This window comes from Tamandua tetradactyla, chromosome X (genome assembly GCF_023851605.1).
Source record: "Tamandua tetradactyla isolate mTamTet1 chromosome X, mTamTet1.pri, whole genome shotgun sequence".
Classification (NCBI taxonomy): domain Eukaryota; kingdom Metazoa; phylum Chordata; class Mammalia; order Pilosa; family Myrmecophagidae; genus Tamandua; species Tamandua tetradactyla.
Genome location: NC_135353.1, coordinates 101471743 through 101489542, shown reverse-complemented (window position 1 = coordinate 101489542; position 17800 = coordinate 101471743). Strand labels below are relative to the sequence as shown.

The 17800-nt window shown below is 37.9% G+C and overlaps 1 protein-coding gene and 2 pseudogenes across 1 annotated transcript in view; 2 read left to right on the top strand and 1 right to left on the bottom strand.

The window, feature by feature from the left end:
• KIF4A (kinesin family member 4A) overlaps positions 1-17800 on the top strand; it is a 230614-nt gene that overhangs the window by 132611 nt on the left and 80203 nt on the right. The window lies entirely within an intron of this gene.
• LOC143670982 (peroxiredoxin-like 2C) lies at positions 1431-2132 on the top strand (annotated as a pseudogene).
• LOC143671478 (Golgi SNAP receptor complex member 1 pseudogene) lies at positions 13010-15556 on the bottom strand (annotated as a pseudogene).

Below are 17800 nucleotides of genomic sequence, written 5' to 3'. Positions count from 1 at the left end.
GAGCCAGATGCAGCATCATGAGATTCAGAAAGCCTTCTTGACAAAAGGAGGAAGAGAGAAATGAGACAAAATAAAATTTCAGTGGCTGAGAGATTTCACAGAGTTGAGAGGTTATCCTGGAGGTTATTCTTATGCATTATGTAGATATCCCTTTTTAGTTTATGGTGTCTTGGAGTGGCTAGAGGTTAGTACCTGAAACTATTGAGCTGTGTCCCAGTAGCCTTGGTTCTTGAAGAAGATTGTATAACGATCTATCTTCTACCATGTGACTGTGTGATTGTGAAAACCTTGTGTCTGATGCTCCTTCTATCCAGGTTATGGACAGATGAGTGAAAAAAACATAAGGGATAAATAATAGGGGGAATAAGGGGTAAAAAAGTTGGGTAGGGCGGGCCATGGTGGCTCAGCAGGCAGAGTTCTCGCCTGCCATGCCAGAGACCCGGGTTCACTTCCTGGTGCCTGCCCATGCGAAAAAAAAAATTGGATGGTTTGAAATACTAGTGGTCAATGAGAGGGAGGAGTAAGGATAATTCAATGTGTGAGTTTTTTCTTTTTCCTTTTTTCTCTTTTTGAAGAAATGTAAATGTTCTAAAAATGATCATGGTGATGAATACACAACTATGTGATGATATTGTAAACTACTGATTGTATACTGTGGATGGACTGTATGTGTGTGAAGATTTCTTAATAAAAATATTTTTTTAAATGAAGGCGATGTAAAGACATTCCCAGGCAAAAGCTTAGAGAATCTGTTGCTAGCAGACCTACCTTAAAGGAAATACTGAAGGAACTTGAGGCCATAAGCAAGTGATACCAGGCAGTAATTTGAATTTGCACATACAAAAAAAAGAATGATAGTAAAAGATTGTTGGTAATTCTAAAAGAGTATCACTGCAGCTTTCTCTTTTTCTTAACTGTCTTTAAAAGCAGTTGTATAAAACAATATGTATATAACTGTATTCATGGGCCTGTAACATATAGATATGTAATATATTTCACACTAAAAGCTCAAAGGAAGCAGGTGGGAGCAAAGCTGTATTTGAGTAAGGAATTGACATCAGATGGTAATGAGACTCCACAGGAAGAAGTGAAGAAAACCAGAAATGGCAAATAAGAAGGTTAATATAACAATATAACAAATATTCTAAATATACACTTGTTCTGTCAGCTTCTCAAAAAGACAAATTTTTTAAAGTAATAATTGTAAAAATGTACTTGAATTACATATAGATGTAATATGCATAATAATAGCACTAAAAGGAGGAAGAGGGAATAGAGCAATATAGGACTAACATTTCCATCTCACCAAAATTCTCTTAAATATAAATCTGAAGTAGATTAGGTAAGATATTTATTATAAATTTTAGAGCAATCACTAAGAATATAAATTTTAAAATATTATGAAGCTTTCTGGTGCACCCCTCCTGGCCATGGCCGAGAGGGACCTGGGGCCCTCCAACAGGGTATGATGGCCTCCTGGCTGGGGCCACATAGCAGGCCAGCAGCCACGCAGCCTGGGCCTCGACCAACCCCAAGCACGGGCAGGCCCTGGCTGCTGCAGTGGCAGAGCTGTCAGTGCTGGACGCCTCTAGGAAGTGGGTGCCATTCAGAGCCCTGTTCCTTGAGCAACAGGCCATCATGGTCTTCATGCGACATTTCCTGTTATATCCCCAAAGAATATGTAGAAGATCTGACCAAAATTCCAAAGAGTTTCTCACAAGAAACAGATGTCACCCTTATAGTGATTGGACAGTCATCCTACAGAGACTTTCTGCAACTCACTGGGTTTTCTTATGAAATCTATGTTGATCCTGAGAGAGGAATTTATAAAAGATTGGAAATGAAAAGAGGTGAAGAAATTGCCTCCTCAGGACAGAGCCCCATGTAAAATCAAATATACTCTCAGAAAGCATTCAGAGCTTGTGGTGGCTGATGGCTGGCCCTCTTTTTGATTTTTTAAGGAGAACTGGCTCAACAAGGCAGAACTCCCATCTTAGGACCAGGTAATAACATTAATTTCATACACCGTGATAGGAATATATTGGATTACAGACCCATCAACTCTGTTCTACAGCTTGTTGGAGTTCAGCATGTGAACTTTTACCATCACACCTTCAGTTATCCATGTGTGACTCAGCATATAATTTCTCACTTTCTGTTGGATCCTGGGGAATAAGACCTTAAATATTTGGGATGTCGTATCTTTATAGAACCTGCTGACCTTTCCAGTCTTCCAGGAGTTGGGAAAACAGAGAGAGAATGTAACAATTGAATTCCATGTTGCAAGGCTGTAAAGCTATATAAAGCTATAAAATTTAAGGTACCGTTCATAACATTTGTTTACATTAAGCAATGAAAAATATTTTTTGCCATTAAAATAATCAATTTTTTTGAAGACTATTAACGGCAAGGAAAAGCAACTCAAGGCCATTTTATTCAGTGAAAAAGCAGGATATTGAATTGTATGAACAATATGATCCTATTTTGAATGTATATGTTTATATTTTTATATGCTTAGGAAAAAAAAACAGTAAATAAACACACCAGAATATTGCCAGTGAGGTGACTCTATATGGTAGGATTGCAGGATCTTTATTTTCTTCTCCATACATTTCTGTATTTTCCAAATGCTGTATGTTGAGCATAATTAATTTTTTAGGCCAAGAATAGATTGTTAAAATTATATGAAGAACAAGGCAGGGGGGCGGTACAAGGGTAGTTCAGTGGTAGAATTTTCACCTGCCATGCAGGAGACTGGGCTTCGATTTCTAGCCCATGCACTGCCCCAAAAATCAAACCACCAAAACCCAATAAGAACAAACAACCAAAATTCAACACATGGAGCTACAAAAATAGGATACTCACATGGAAAAAGAATGAAATGTGATCCCCACAATACAGCATACCAAAAAAAATTAAATGATGAATATTTATACACCAAGCCAGAATGCTCCAAAATACATGAGGCAAACACTGAAAACACTAAAAAGAAAAATAGACACATCTATCACAATAGTTGGAGACTTCAATTCCCCACTCTCATCAATGAACAGAACATCTAGACAGAGGATCAGTAAAAAAACAGAGAATTTGAATAATACAGAAAATAAATGAGCTAGAGTTAACAGACATTTATAGAAATTCCATCCCACAACAACAGGATATACCTTTTTCTGAAGTGCTCATGGATCATTCTCAAGGATAGACATATGCTGGGTCACAAAACAAGTCTCAATAAATTTTAAAAGATTGAAATCATACAAAACACTTTATCATATCATACAGGAATAAAGTTCAAAATCAATAATAGGCAGACTGCCAGAAAATTCACAAATATATGGAGGCTCAACAACACATTCTTAAACAACCAGTGGGTCAAGGAAGAAATTACAAGAGAAATCAGTAACCATCTTGAGGCAAATGAAAATGAAAACACAACATATCAAAATTTATGGGATGCGGCAAAGGCAGTGCTGAGAGAGATATTTACTGTCCTAAATGCCTGTATCTAAAAAGAAGAAAGGGCAGAAATCGAGGAATCAACCTTCCACTTGGAAGAACTAGAAAAGAACAGCAAACTAACCCCAAAGTAAGCAAAAGGAAAGAAATAATGAAAATTAGAGCAGAAATAAATGAAATTCAGAACATGAAAACAATCAAGAAAATCAACAAAACCAGAAACTGGTTCTATAAGGAAATCAAAATGATTGATGAGCCCTTAGCAAGGTTGAGAAAAAGAAGAAGAGAGAGGATGTGGATAAATAAAATCAGAAATGGAAGAGGAGACATAACCACTGACCCCACAGAAATAAAGGAATTAATGAGAGGATTCAGTGAACAACTTTATGCTAATAAACTCGACAATGTAGATGAAATGGCCAACTTCCTAGAAAGGGATGAACAATCAACATTGACTCGAGACGAAATAGACGACCTCAGCAAACCAATCACAACTAAAGAAATTGAAACAGTCATTAAGAACCTCCCCAAAAAGAAAAGTCCAGGATCACATGGCTTCACATGTTATACCAAACATTCCAGAAAGAATTAATACCAATCCTGCTAAAACTCCCCAAAAAAATTGAAGAGGAGGGAAAGCTACCTAACTCATCCTGCATAGCCATCACCCTCGTACCAAAGCCAGACAAAGATATCACAAAAAAAGAAAACTACAAACCAATCTCTCTAATGAGTATAGATGCAAAATTCCTCAACAGAATTCTTGCAAATCGAATCCAGCAGCATATTAAAAGAATTACACCATGACCAAATAGGATTCATCCCAGGTATGCAAGGATGGTTCAACATAAGAAAATCAATTAATGAAATGCACTCAACAAATCAAGGCAGAAAAACCACATGAGCATCCCGATGGATGCAGAAAAGGCATTTGATAAACTTCAACATCCTTTCGTGTTGAAAACACTTCAAAGGATAAGAATAGAAAGGAACTTCCTCAACATGATAAAGGGAATAAATGAAAAACCCACAGCTAACATCATCCTCAATGGGAAAAAACTGAAAACCTTCCCCCTAAGATCAGGAACAAGACAAGGATGTCCACTATCACCATTGTTATTTAACATTGTGTTGGAAGTACTAGCCAGAGCAATTAGACAAGAAAAAAGAAATACAAGGCACCAAAATTGGAAAGGAAGACGTAAAAGTCTCACTGTTTGCATATGACATCATATATGTCAAAAACCCCGAAAAATCCATAGCAAAACTATTAGAGCTAATAAATGAGTACAGCAAAGTGGCAGGTTACAAGAGCAACACTCAAAATTCTGTAATGTTTCTATACACTAGTAATGAACAATCTGAGGGGGAATCAAGAAAAGAATTCCATTTACAATTGCAAACAAAAGAATAAAATATTTAGGAATAAATTTAACTAAAGAGACAAAGGACCTATACAGAGAAAACTATAAGAAATTGTTAGAAGAAATCACAGAAGACCTTAATAAGTGGAAGGGCATACTGTGTTCATGGATGGGAAGACAATATAGTTAAGATGTCAATTCTACCTAAATTGATTTAGAGATTCAATGCAGTACCAATTCAAATCCCAAAATCTTTTCATAAATAGAAAAAGCAATAACCAAATTTATCTGGAAGGGCAAGGTGCCCCAAAATACCTAAAGGTATCCTGATAAGGAAAGATGAAGTCGGAGGTCTCACGCTACCTGACTTTAAGGTGTATTATGAAGCTACAGTAGTCAAAACAGCATGGTACTGGCATAAAGATAGACATGCTGAAAAATGGAATAGAATAAAGTGTTCAGATATAAACCCTCTCATCTACTGACAGTTGATCTTTGATAAGGCAGTCAGGCCAACACAACTGGGACAGAGCAGTCTCTTCAATAAATGATGCCTAGAGAATTGGATATCCACATGCAAAAGAATGAAAGAGGATCTATATCTCACACGCTATGCAAAAATTAACTCAAAATGGATCAGAGTCCTAAACATTAGATCTAAGACCATAAAACTGTTAGAAGAAACTGTAGGGAAGTATCTAATAAATCTTATAATAGGAGGCAATTTCCTAGACCTTACACCCAAAGCACGAGCATTGAAGAAAGAAAGAAAGAAATGGGAAGTCCTCAAAATTAAACACTTTTCTGCCTCAAAGAAGTTCGTCAAGAAAACAAAAATACAGCCTACACAATGGGAGACAATATTTGGAAACAATACATTAGATAAAGGTCTAGTATCTGGAATATATAAAGAGATTGCTCAACTCAACAACAGAAAGATAACCCAATTACAAAATAGGCAAAAGACTTGAACAGACACTTCTCAGAAGACTGAAATACAAATGGGCAAAAGGTGCATGAAAAGATGCTCAACTTCCCTGGCTATTAGAGAAATGCAAATCAAAACCACAATGAGATATCATCACACACCCACCAGAATGGCCATTATCAATAAAATGGAAAACGAGAAGTGCTAGAGAGGATATGGAGAAAGAGGCACACTTATCCATTGTTGGTGGGAATGTCAAATGGTACAACCACTGGAGAAGGCAGCTTGGCAGTTCCTCAGGAAGCTAAATATAGAATTCCCATATGACCCGGCAATACCATTGCTAGGTATCTCCTCAGAGGACATGAGGGCAAAATACAAACGGACATTTGCCCACCAATGTTTATAGCAGCCTTATTTACAGTTGCCAAAAGATGGAAACAACCCAAATGTCCGTCAAAAGATGAGTGGCTAAACAAACTGTGGTATATACATATGATGGAATATTATACAGCTGTAAGACAGAATAAAGTAATGAAGTATGTAAAAACATGGATGGGCCTTAAGGACATTATGCTGAGTGAGATTAGCCAGCAACAAAAGGACAGATAATGTATGGTCTCACTGATATGAACTGACATTAATGAATGAACTTGGATAATTACAGTTAATAACAGAGGTCATCAGGAGATAGAAATACGGGGTAGATATTGGGTAATTGGAACTGAAGGGATACAGATTGTTCGACAGGACTGATTGTGAAAATTCAGAAATGGATAGCACAATACTCCCTAACTGTAATGCAATAATGTTAGAATACTGAATGAAGCTGAATGTGAGAATGCTAAAGGGAGGAGGCCTGGAGACACAAATGAAATCAGAAGGAAAGATAGATGATAAAGACTGAGATGGTATAATCTAGGAGTGCCTAGATTGTATAATAATATGGACTAAATGTAGAAATTTTAAAATGTTTTGCATGAGGAAGAAGAAAGGAATGTCAATAATGCAGGGTGTTGAAAATAGATGCTAATTCACATTTTAAACTTTAACTTATGTGTGAGACTAAAGCAAAAAATGTTTATTTGGTACAAAATTTATATTTCAACTAGTGCATTTCCTAATATAACTTATGTGAACAGCTTAATTGAACATCATAAGTTCATGGAACCTTGAATAGGGCATGAGATTTTTTAGGTTTGTCCAGAGTGATGCCTCAATAAATCCCAGAATGATTTGAACAATGAATAAAAGAGTATTTGCAAAGTCACCTTGGGGAGATGGCAAGAAAGGGAGAAATTCAACATCCCCATATGGAGAATTCTTGATGTTTTCACAAGCAGTGGGGGACAACCAAAGCAATAGGCTGAGCCCCATTCTTGGGGTTAGTTCATATAAAACTTAGCCCCACAAAGGATAGGTCAAGTCTACTTAAAATTAGGCCTAAGAGTCACCCCCAAGAGAACCTCTTGTTGCTCAGATGTGGCCTGCCTGTCTCAGCCAACACAGTAAGCAAACTCACTGCCCTCCCACTCTCTACGTGGGACATGACTCCCAGGGGGTTGGACCTTCCTGGCAACATGGGACAGAAATCCTAGAATGAGCTGGGACTCAGCATCAAGGGATTGAGAAAACCTTCTTGACCAAAGAGGGAAGAGCAAAATGAGACAAAATAGTGTCGATGGCTGAGAGATTCCAAACAGAGTCGAGAGGTTATCCTGGAGGTTATTCTTACACATTACATGGATATTTCCTTTTTAGTTAAGGTGTTATGGAGAGGCTGGAGGGAACTGCTTGAAAATGTAGAGCTTTGTTCCAGTAACCATGTGTCTTGAAGATGATTGTATAATGATATAGTTTTCTCGGTGTGACTATGTGATTATGAAAAACTTATGTCTGATGCTCCTTTTATCTACCTTATCAACAGACAACTAAAACATATGGATTGAAAATAAATAAAGAATAGGGGGAACAAATGTTAAAATAAATTCAGTAGATTGAAGTGCTGGTGATCAGTGACTGGGAAGGGGAAGGAGTATGGTATGTATGAATTTTTTCTCTTTTTTTAAACTTCTTTTCCTGGATTTTTTAAAATTTCTTTTTCTGGATTTTAGTTCTTTTTCTGGATTGATACAAATGTTCTGAGAGGTGATCGTGGTGATGAATATACAACTATGTGTTGATATTGTGAGTTATTGTTTATATACCAAGACTGGAATGATCATATGTTAAGAATGTTCGTGCTTGTACGTTGTTATGTTTAAAACAAATTTTTAAATTAAAAAATTAATTTCCAACAAGGAAAAACTTGGGTCCAGATGGTTTCACTGGTGTGTTCTATTAAACATTTAAAGAAGATATAATATCAATTCTTCAGAAACCCTTCCAAAAATGTAGACGTGTAAGGAACACTTTTCCAGCTCATTGTATGAAGCCAATATTACTGATACCAAAACTAGACAAAAATATCACACAAAAAAAAGACTGCACAACAGTATTTCTCCTGAATATAGATTTAAAATCCTCACTAAAATAATAGCAAACTGAATCCAGGAACATATAAGAACAATACTACGCAGTTTATCTGAGAAATACAAAGTTTAACTTCTGAAAATCAGAATAAATCGCAGAAACCACATAATCATCTAAACTGATTCAGAAAAATCATTGAACAAAATCCAAGACCCTTTTATGATACAATCAAGAAGCTAAGAATAGAAGGGAAATTCCTCAACCTGGTAAAGAAAACTTAACCAAAAAACCACGATGAATATCATACTTAATGGTGAAAGACTGCGTATGTTCCTTCTGAAATCAGGAGCAAGACAAGATGTCCACTCTCATCACTTCTGTTCAACATTGTATAGCAGTTCTAGCCAGGACAACAAGGCAAGAAATGGTAGGGAATTTCATCCAGTTTGGAAAGGATGTAGGAAACCTGTCTCTTTTGAAGAGGTTATCATTTTGTATAGAACATCCAAGAGAATCTACTGAAAAACTGTGAGAACTAATAAGCCAGCAAGGTTGCAGGACACAAGATCAATATGCAAACATCAGTTGTATTTCTATGCAATAGCAATTACATTGAAAATGAAATTTTAAAAATTTCACTTACATTAGTGTCAGAAAGAATAAAATACTTTAAAAAACTCAACACACTGGCTATTAGGGAAATGCAAATTAAAATCACAGTGAGATATTATCTGACACCTAATAGAATGGCCATTATCAAAAAAAAAAAAACAGAAAATGAGAAGTGCTAAAGAGGATATGGAGAAAGAGGCACACTTAGCCACTGTCAGTGGGAAAATAAAATGGTACAACCACTCTGGGAAGCAATTTGGCAGTTCCTCAGGAAGCTAAGAATAGGACTGGCAATCCCATAACTAGGTATATATTCAGAGGACCTAAGGGCAAGGACACAAATAGACATTTAACCACTACTGTTTATAGCAGAATTATTTATAATTTCCAAGAGATGGAAACAGCCCAAATGTCTGTCAGCAGATGAGTGACTAAATGAGCTATGGTATATACATGCAATGGAATATTACACAGCTGTAAAGCAGAATAAAGTCATGAAGCATGTAATAAGGTGGATGAACCTTGAGGACATTATACTAAGTGAAATTAGCCAGAAACAAAAGGACAAATACTGTATGGTCTCATTAATATGAACTAACATTAATAAGTGAACTTGAAGAATTGAAGTTAAGAACACAAGTTATCAGGAGATTGGCAACTGGTACTGAAGGAATTCAGATTGTGCAACAGCACTGATTGTAAAGATTCAGAAGTGAATAACACAATACTACCTGATTGTAGTACAATACTGAATGAAGGGAAATGTGAGCATGATAGAGGGAGAAGGGCTAGGGGCATGTATGAAACCAAAAGGAAAGATAGAGGATAAAGACTGAGACAGTATAATTTAAGAATGCCTAGAGTGGACAGTGATAGTAATTAAATGTACAAATAAAAAAAGCATTTTTACATGAGGGAGAACAAATGAATGTTAATACTGCAGGGTGTTGAAAATAGATGGTATATGGGAAAAAGTGCAGTCAATGCAACCTAGGATCTATAGTTAACAGTAACATTGTAGTATGTTTACACTGAATGTAACGAAGGCATTATGCCAAAACTAAATGTCAACCGGGCAGTGCACCAGGAAGAAAAGGAAATGTCTTCAGATAGATTCATGTCTATACACTTAGGTTGGGTTGTATGATATGTGAATAAAACTGTTTAAAAATGAACAGAGAGAAATAAGTGCTAGAGAAAATGCAGAGAAAGAGATATACCTATTCACTGTCAGTAGGAAAATGAGAGGTACAGCCCCTTGGAGATCATGGTGGTGGTTCCACTGGAGGCTAGGGGTGGGGTTGCTATATGATCCTGAAACCCCATTGCTCAGTATATACCTGGAGGAACTGCATATGGGGACATGTATGGATATATGCACACTGATGTCTATGGCTGCATTGTTCGCAATCTACAATGGGTGTGGGTGGCCTAATAGTACAGCAACTGAGGAATGGAAGAGGGGAACTGCAATGGACTACTGACTGGCTACAAGAAGGAACGAAGTTGTGAGACATGCAACTAGGTAAATAGACCTTAAGGACTGTATGTTGAATGAAATGTCAGAAACAAAAAGACAAATATTCATGCCTCACTCATATTGACTAACTGTAATATAAAAACTCGGTGAACTGACATTCAAAGCATGGGTTATCAGGTTGGGGCCTATTGTAAAGGGTCCTAGATTATAAGCTCTTACAGCAGTCACATACATTCATGAGTTGTAACTGTTATTTCTAAATTCTGAGATATTGAGCTATTTATAACCTGGTCATTCTCAGAAACTTTACGTATTTATGTGACACTTGAGACTATGAATTACAGCTCTGAAGCTATGAAATTCAACACCCCATACAGCAACTCTTTAAAAAGTTGAAAAAGGGGTCTGACTTTCAGGAGAGATACAAATGAAGCTGATCTGGACAGGACTAAGATAAATCAGGATACAGCATAAAGGATGATATCATCCATATTTTAAATTTTGACTTCTGTGTGAGACCAAAGGGAGAGAGACTTATTTGGTGCAAAATTTATATTTTAGGTAGTGCATTTTCTAATTTTTTTTTTATCATTTAGATTTCTAATTTATTATTAAATTATTAACAAATCTTGTTCTATACAGTCAGAAAATGCACATTAGATGAGAACAAAAATTAAGTACAAATACAATAAAATTGTTTCCAAGAAGCTATTTTAAAAGCAAAAAATTAGAAAGTGCATTTGGAAAAGAAAAATTTTTTAAAATCGGAATTGGCATTTTTCATGAGGAAAGATCCTCCATCATGTCCGTCATGGTAACGTGTGATTGGAATTGATTTTCCTCCCTAAGAGTTAAATGGACGGAAATGTATGCAAATACTTTGATACTAAAGTGAGATTTTAAGTATAAAGAAAATGAGAAAGATCCCTCAGAACATGGCTCAGTTTTATGTTCACTTCCTATTCTTTATATTCATATCCTTAAAATTCAATTGTTCTTTTCTCAATTTCTTCTCCCCTGTGGATATGTAGGTCTATAAAGGAATAACAAGATTAGTTTACCAAAAACCATGATGAAAAGCTGCATCTTTTTGGAGATCAGGCTAAACAAACCTTAACCCAAAGGGAGACTGGAAGACATCACTGCAATTTTCTGAGTAGGGAAACCCATTTGTTCTTTAGTTACATTTGCCATAAAATTTAGTGTTAACACCAGATATGGCCATTTATCCCAACAGCTTAATATTTCAAATTAGAAAACTCAAATCAGTTCCCTCAAATCATATCTGGCTAATGATCAAACATCAGGTATTAGAAGTCAAAAAGGCTGACCCAGTTCTTTACAGCCATTTTCATCAGGTTGAGATGAACAGTGAAATAGAGAGTTAATGGTGGGAATTTAAGTCCAACTTGCCGCAATTTCCTACAGGCTAAAAGTCATTAATTGATTTGTATCGAAAGGCTCATTTCGATAAGTACACTTTTTTCTATTCAGATCAGATTATTCAGCATCCAGTAGGCAAGACTAAGGTCAATATTATCTGGTTCCAGGTATAAAACATACCGTTATGGTCTGTCCTCTCAACATCTGTCTCCATTATCTGGGTTTTACTCCCCTGCCTAATCTGAGTACTGGGCAGTATAGAAAGAGGCATTCTCTGTAAAAGCAAATGCTGATACAAAGGGGAGAAGACTAGTGGGAGCCCTTCAGCATCATTAATAATAATAATAATAATAGTAATAATAATAATAATGTGGAGATTGCCAAGATGGATGGACTAAAGCACCTGGATATCTGTGCTTGCATTTGACAAACAAATTTATTAAACATCTTTACTAAGGCAAGGTCATCAGTACACATAAGACAATATCTCAGAAATATATCTTGTGGAACTTTGTCCTTTTTGTTGCCATGGTTTTTCATATTAGTGAGATGGAAAGTTTTGAGTGGTTACTAAAAAGGTCCACAAAGGAAAGATTTACTGTATAAGACAATCACTGAGGGAGAATAATTTTCTTAAGAGGCAATATTTAGTTGGGACCAGGAGTAGAAAATTCCTTCTGTTTTCCTGGTTCTGACTGTATAAGCAAGTAATTTACTATTGGCTCCTGAGCCTAGCAACTGGCCTGTAAGGAAGACAGCAAAAAAGGGGAGAAGGCTAAAATGGCTAATTAAAAAGAATTCAAAAGCCATGAAACTGAAGGAGAGTTCAAATCAGCTATTATGGGTGACAGATTGAGCCTCTTCCTGTAAATGGCACACCCCAGCTCTCTTGCTTTGGGCTTTCTTTCTGCAAATGCCCCAAGAAGGAAAAGCACTGTTCATTTACATTGGGCCCTGGGACATCTCATTGTGGGCTACAGCACTGGGAGGTTTGTCAGAACTACCTGACACTAACATCTATACCAAGCCTTTTCAACTTCCTTGGAAGAACTGGTTTCTTTAGTTTCATAAAGAAAATAACCAACAAAATTCTATCACTTCATATAACTCTAATGGAAAGGCTCATCAGCCATCAAAATTGTTTGCTTAGTTATAGCAAGATAGATTAGCTTGTGTCCTTGTTTTACTCACATATAATCAGTTTTAATGAATACACCAAATAATCAGACCAGTAAAAAAGACTGGCAGTATAATTAAATAAATAACTTTATTTATGATACTTCAGATTTTATAAATGCCAACTATATAGCAACCCAAAGTACTATAAATTCTGAGACACAACCACCGATCAAGGCCCTTTGAAAAATCAAAGATAATAAAGTGTCAGGGGAGAGAAGTTTTGTTCTCCCAACAGAAAATTTAATAAATGAACTTACTTCCCTGATCCTTTTAAGGTTCATACTGAAAAAACTTAACTTTCTTTTAAGGGTATCCCAAGTAAGTAGTTGATCAATCAGCCCATATTTAGAAAAATAAACCTCCATAATTAAAAAAAATATATCAAATGCCCCTCATACCCAGAATGTAATAAAATTTCGACATTAGAATGAAACACCTCTTCAGTCTCTGTATCACACTGGGTGTCAATCTAACCATCAGCCTGTATATCAAGTTCATCTGAACAACAGCATCTACACAGCACGATGTAGTTAAGAACTACACGCAAACATCCTTTTATTCCCTGTAGCAGCTGGAAACCTAAATACCATAGTAAGTCCCGATGGTGAAGAACAGTCTTCTTCCTTGACGAGAAGTGTAGATGTTGGAAGTCTTCAAACTGTTTGTGGTAGTTTAGTTAGACAAGAAAGATAATGAATTCACAGAAATTAAGAAAATGGTTAAACTTGAAAGGAATTCTGCTGGCTGGCTTAAAATTTTGTCACTGTTCAGGGATGGGAATAGAAGATAGGTGCAGATGGAAAACAGATTCTGTTACAGGTTACTTCAACAGTGAAACCATTCTCTGGATGTTTGGAAAAGCTTAACAGGTTTGGAATGAATAGGTTATCACAGAACACAGAATTCTTAGTACATCAGGCAGTAGTTCTCAAACTTTTGCTCATTAATTGTGGAGCATTTATAAATGGAATTATTTGGATGGCAGCCTCTCAATGTCTTTATACATGTGGCTTGTTGAATAGATCTCTTTGAAAACTGAGCAGTCTTCTCACTCAGCATCAGTGTTAATCCAGACTGGATGAGGAATAGTTTGGGGACACTGACAGACATTGACTATTAGTTTCTTTAGACATGGTAGAACTGGTATCTCATTTTCTTGAAGTAGCATATATTAGTCCAGTGCAAAAAAATTAAAAAATCAAAACGACTGCTTCCTTAAAAAAATCATTCTTAATGTTTTTCCAGCCATATAGTTAACTCCAGTGTGCACACAATAAAAAGAAATAGAAAAGCTTTTTATTGCAGTGTTTGTCTGCTGTCTACATACTACCTTAGCCATGCTGAGGCTGACCTGTCAGCATCTCAAAGAATCTGTGAAAAATTTTTCTTGAATACCAAAAGAGTTGGGGACATAGAGTATAAACCTACAGCACAGATTATCAAGAATTGATTTGTGATTTCTTGTCATTTCTTGTTTCAAGTGGAAAATAAAAAAGAAAAGAGCTATTTTTATTCGATCTGGTGGTTGAAATAAAAACAGCCTTTGGAGACAGAGAAACCTGGTTTTCTGGAAAGTCTAGCTGTAAGACCTGGCATATCATCAGGCTTCAACACTATCTCTGAAGCACAGAATCTCTGTGCTTGACTGGAATATTTACCTCCTAGGGAGACAAAAACAACTGAAACCTTAAAACAAAACAAAACAAAACCGCGAAATGTGTGTTAGAAAAGATAGCACAGAAAAACTGTGGCTTCAGCTCAGCTTGACCATGTCTCAAAGTCCATCATGAGCAGCCTTGAATTACTCTTGCTGGTCAGGCTTAATTACCAGGACAATCAACTTCCTCCTTCTATTCCTTATTCCAGATCAGGGTGTGAAAGCGGTGGTTGTCTAGAGTTCTTGGAGATGTTCTGTCAATGGAAAGCATAGAGCAGCAATAGGATAGTACAGATACCGATAACACCACCCAGGATGAGTGAGTCTCGCTGCTTCCTAAGGTTGATCTGCTGTATCAGGCTGTTCACAGCAGGAAAACGATTGGCCAAAGTGTTCATTTTGCTCTGAATTGACTTTAACATTCCTCTCTGTGAAGTCATATTTTCTTTTGTTGCCATAGCAATGCTTATTGTCTCCTCTATCAGACGATCTGAGTTTCGAAGGTGGTCATGCTCTTTCAAAAATAGTTCAGTTCTTCTATTGTTTACTCCAGACCCACTTTTATATGACTCAATATCCTTTCGTACTGATCCCATGAGATTCTCCCTTTCCCGTATGGCCATAAAGTTTGCTTTGGTTTTATGGAATTCATATGTATAATCCTGCAATATGTCTCTATGTCACTGTAATGTATGCATCAGTGCTGCATTCAAGGAGGGGACACCTGCACTGCTGGTATATTCTGCCATTTTATCATTTACTCCTGTAAGCCTTGCCAAAAGCTGTTCAATCTCAATTGCCATTGTTTCAAACATTCTGTCTTGGCTTGATCCATTTAAAAGAGGTGTTGTGTCAGAACTGTCGCGTCTTCCATCTCGGGCACTGCTGTGACTGTAACTTGTACATAGTTTACTGAAAGAAACTAGTTTCAGGTCAAGTTCATTTTCCAGTTGTCGAGCCTGTTTCCTGAGATCTTCCCAGTAGTTGCTGGTTCCTGCCGCCATCTTTGTTGTCCAATGTCAGTCAAGCTGCATTTTCTAATTTAACTTGTACAGTCAGTTCAGTTGAACACCGTAAGTACATGGAGTCTTGAATAAGATGTGAGACTTTGTTGGTTTGTCCAAGTTAGTATGATGCCCCAATATGTCCCAGAGTAATTTGGGCAATGAATAAAGAAATATTTGCAAGGTCCCCTTGGGGCACTAGGGTGAAAGGAAGAAATATTCAGCTTCCCCATTTGGAGAATTTGCGATATTCTTGTTAAGTAGTGGGGCCAGACAAATCAATAGGCCAAGCCCTCGATCTTGGAGTTCACTGCTATGAAATTTATTTCTGCAAAGGAGAAGTTAAGCCTACTTATAATTATGCCTAAGAATCACCCCCCAGAGAACCTCTTTTGTTGCTCAGATGTGGCCTCTCTCTTTAAGCCAACGCAGCAAGTGATCTCGCTACTCCCCATAACCTGTGTGGGATATGACTCCCAAAGGTGTAAATCTACCTGGCAACATGGGACAGAACTCACGGGATAAGCTGGGACCCAGCATCAAGGGATTGAAAAAGCCTTCTTAACCAAAAGGGGGATGAGAGAAATGAGACAAAATAAAGTGTCGGTGGCTGAGAGATTTCAAACACTCAAGAGGTTATCGGGGAGGTTATTCTTATGCAGTATATACATATCATATTTAGTTTATGGTACATTGGAATGGCTAGAGGGAACTACCTGAAACTGTTGAGCTGTATTCCAATAACCTTGATTCTTGAAGAAGAAAACCTTGTGTCTGATGCTCCTTTTATCTAGGGTATAGATAAATGACTAAAAGATATGGCTGACTTCCGGAGAAGATGGCGGCTTAGTAAGACGCGCGGGTCTTAGTTCCTCCTCCAGAACAGCTACTATGGGAGTAGAAACAATACAGAACAGCTCCCGGAGCCGCGACAGAGATAAAGAAGACAGCGTACCCCATTCTGGAATGGCTGATTGGCTGGGAGAACCCGCTCCGGTGAGATCGCCGAGGGGCGCGGGCTTCCCCGGGCTGGGGCGGCAGGGGGCCAGAGTCCCTCCCTCCCTCCTTCCCGGGCCGGCTGGGAGAATTGGACAGGCGGTCCCCTCAACCCGCAGCGGCTGGCACCCCCCCCCACGCGCGGCCCCCCGGACCAACTGGGAGAATTGGATCGGAGATCCCCAGCCGCGGAGAACGGTGACCGGGGTCCGTTCCAAACACGTGGCTTCCCGATCCGGCTGGGAACGGTGCACTCTCCAGACCGCCTGGCGCCCCGGGCCGGCTAGGAGATTCAGACGGGTGCTCTCCCGGGCTGCGGCGGCCTGCGACCCTCCCCGCGTTCGGATGCCCGGGTCGGCTGGCACTCTTCCAAGCCGCTTCAGCTGGCGAACCTCCCCCACGGCGAGAGTTTTCCAAAGTTAAAGGACCCACAGCACCTTTTACTGGTGGGACCCGCAGACAAACGAGTGCCACGAGCGCCACCTACTGGGCAGGATAAGAAAAACAGACCCAGAGATTTCACAGAAAAATCTTTCAACCTGTTGGGTCCAACAACCAGGGAAATCTGACTAAATGCCCAGACGCCAGCAGAAGATAACGGATCACACTCAGAAAACTGAAAATATGGCCCAGTCAAAGGAACAAACCAATAGTTCAAATAAGATACAGGAACTGAGACAACTAATGCTGAATATACGAACAGAAATGGAAAACCTCTTCAAAAACGAAATCGATAAATTGAGGGAGGACATGAAGAAGACATGGGCTGAACAAAAAGAAGAAATAGAAAAACTGAAAAAACAAATCACAGAACTTATGGAAGTGAAGGACAAAGTAGAAAAGATGGAAAAAACAATGGATACCTACAATGATAGATTTAAAGAGACAGAAGATAGAATTAGTGATTTGGAGGATGGAACATCTGAATTCCAAAAAGAAACAGAAACTATAGGGAAAAGAATGGAAAAATTTGAACAGGGGATCAGGGAACTGAAGGACAATATGAAGCACACAAATATACGTGTTGTGGGTGTCCCAGAAGGAGAAGAGAAGGGAAAAGGAGGAGAAAAACTAATGGAAGAAATTTTCACTGAAAATTTCCCAACTCTTATGAGAGACCTAAAATTACAGATCCAAGAAGTGCAGCGCACCCCAAAGAGATTAGACCCAAACAGGCGTTCTCCAAGACACTTACTAGTTAGGATGTCAGAGGTCAAAGAGAAAGAGAGGATCTTGAAAGCAGCAAGAGAAAAACAATCCATCACA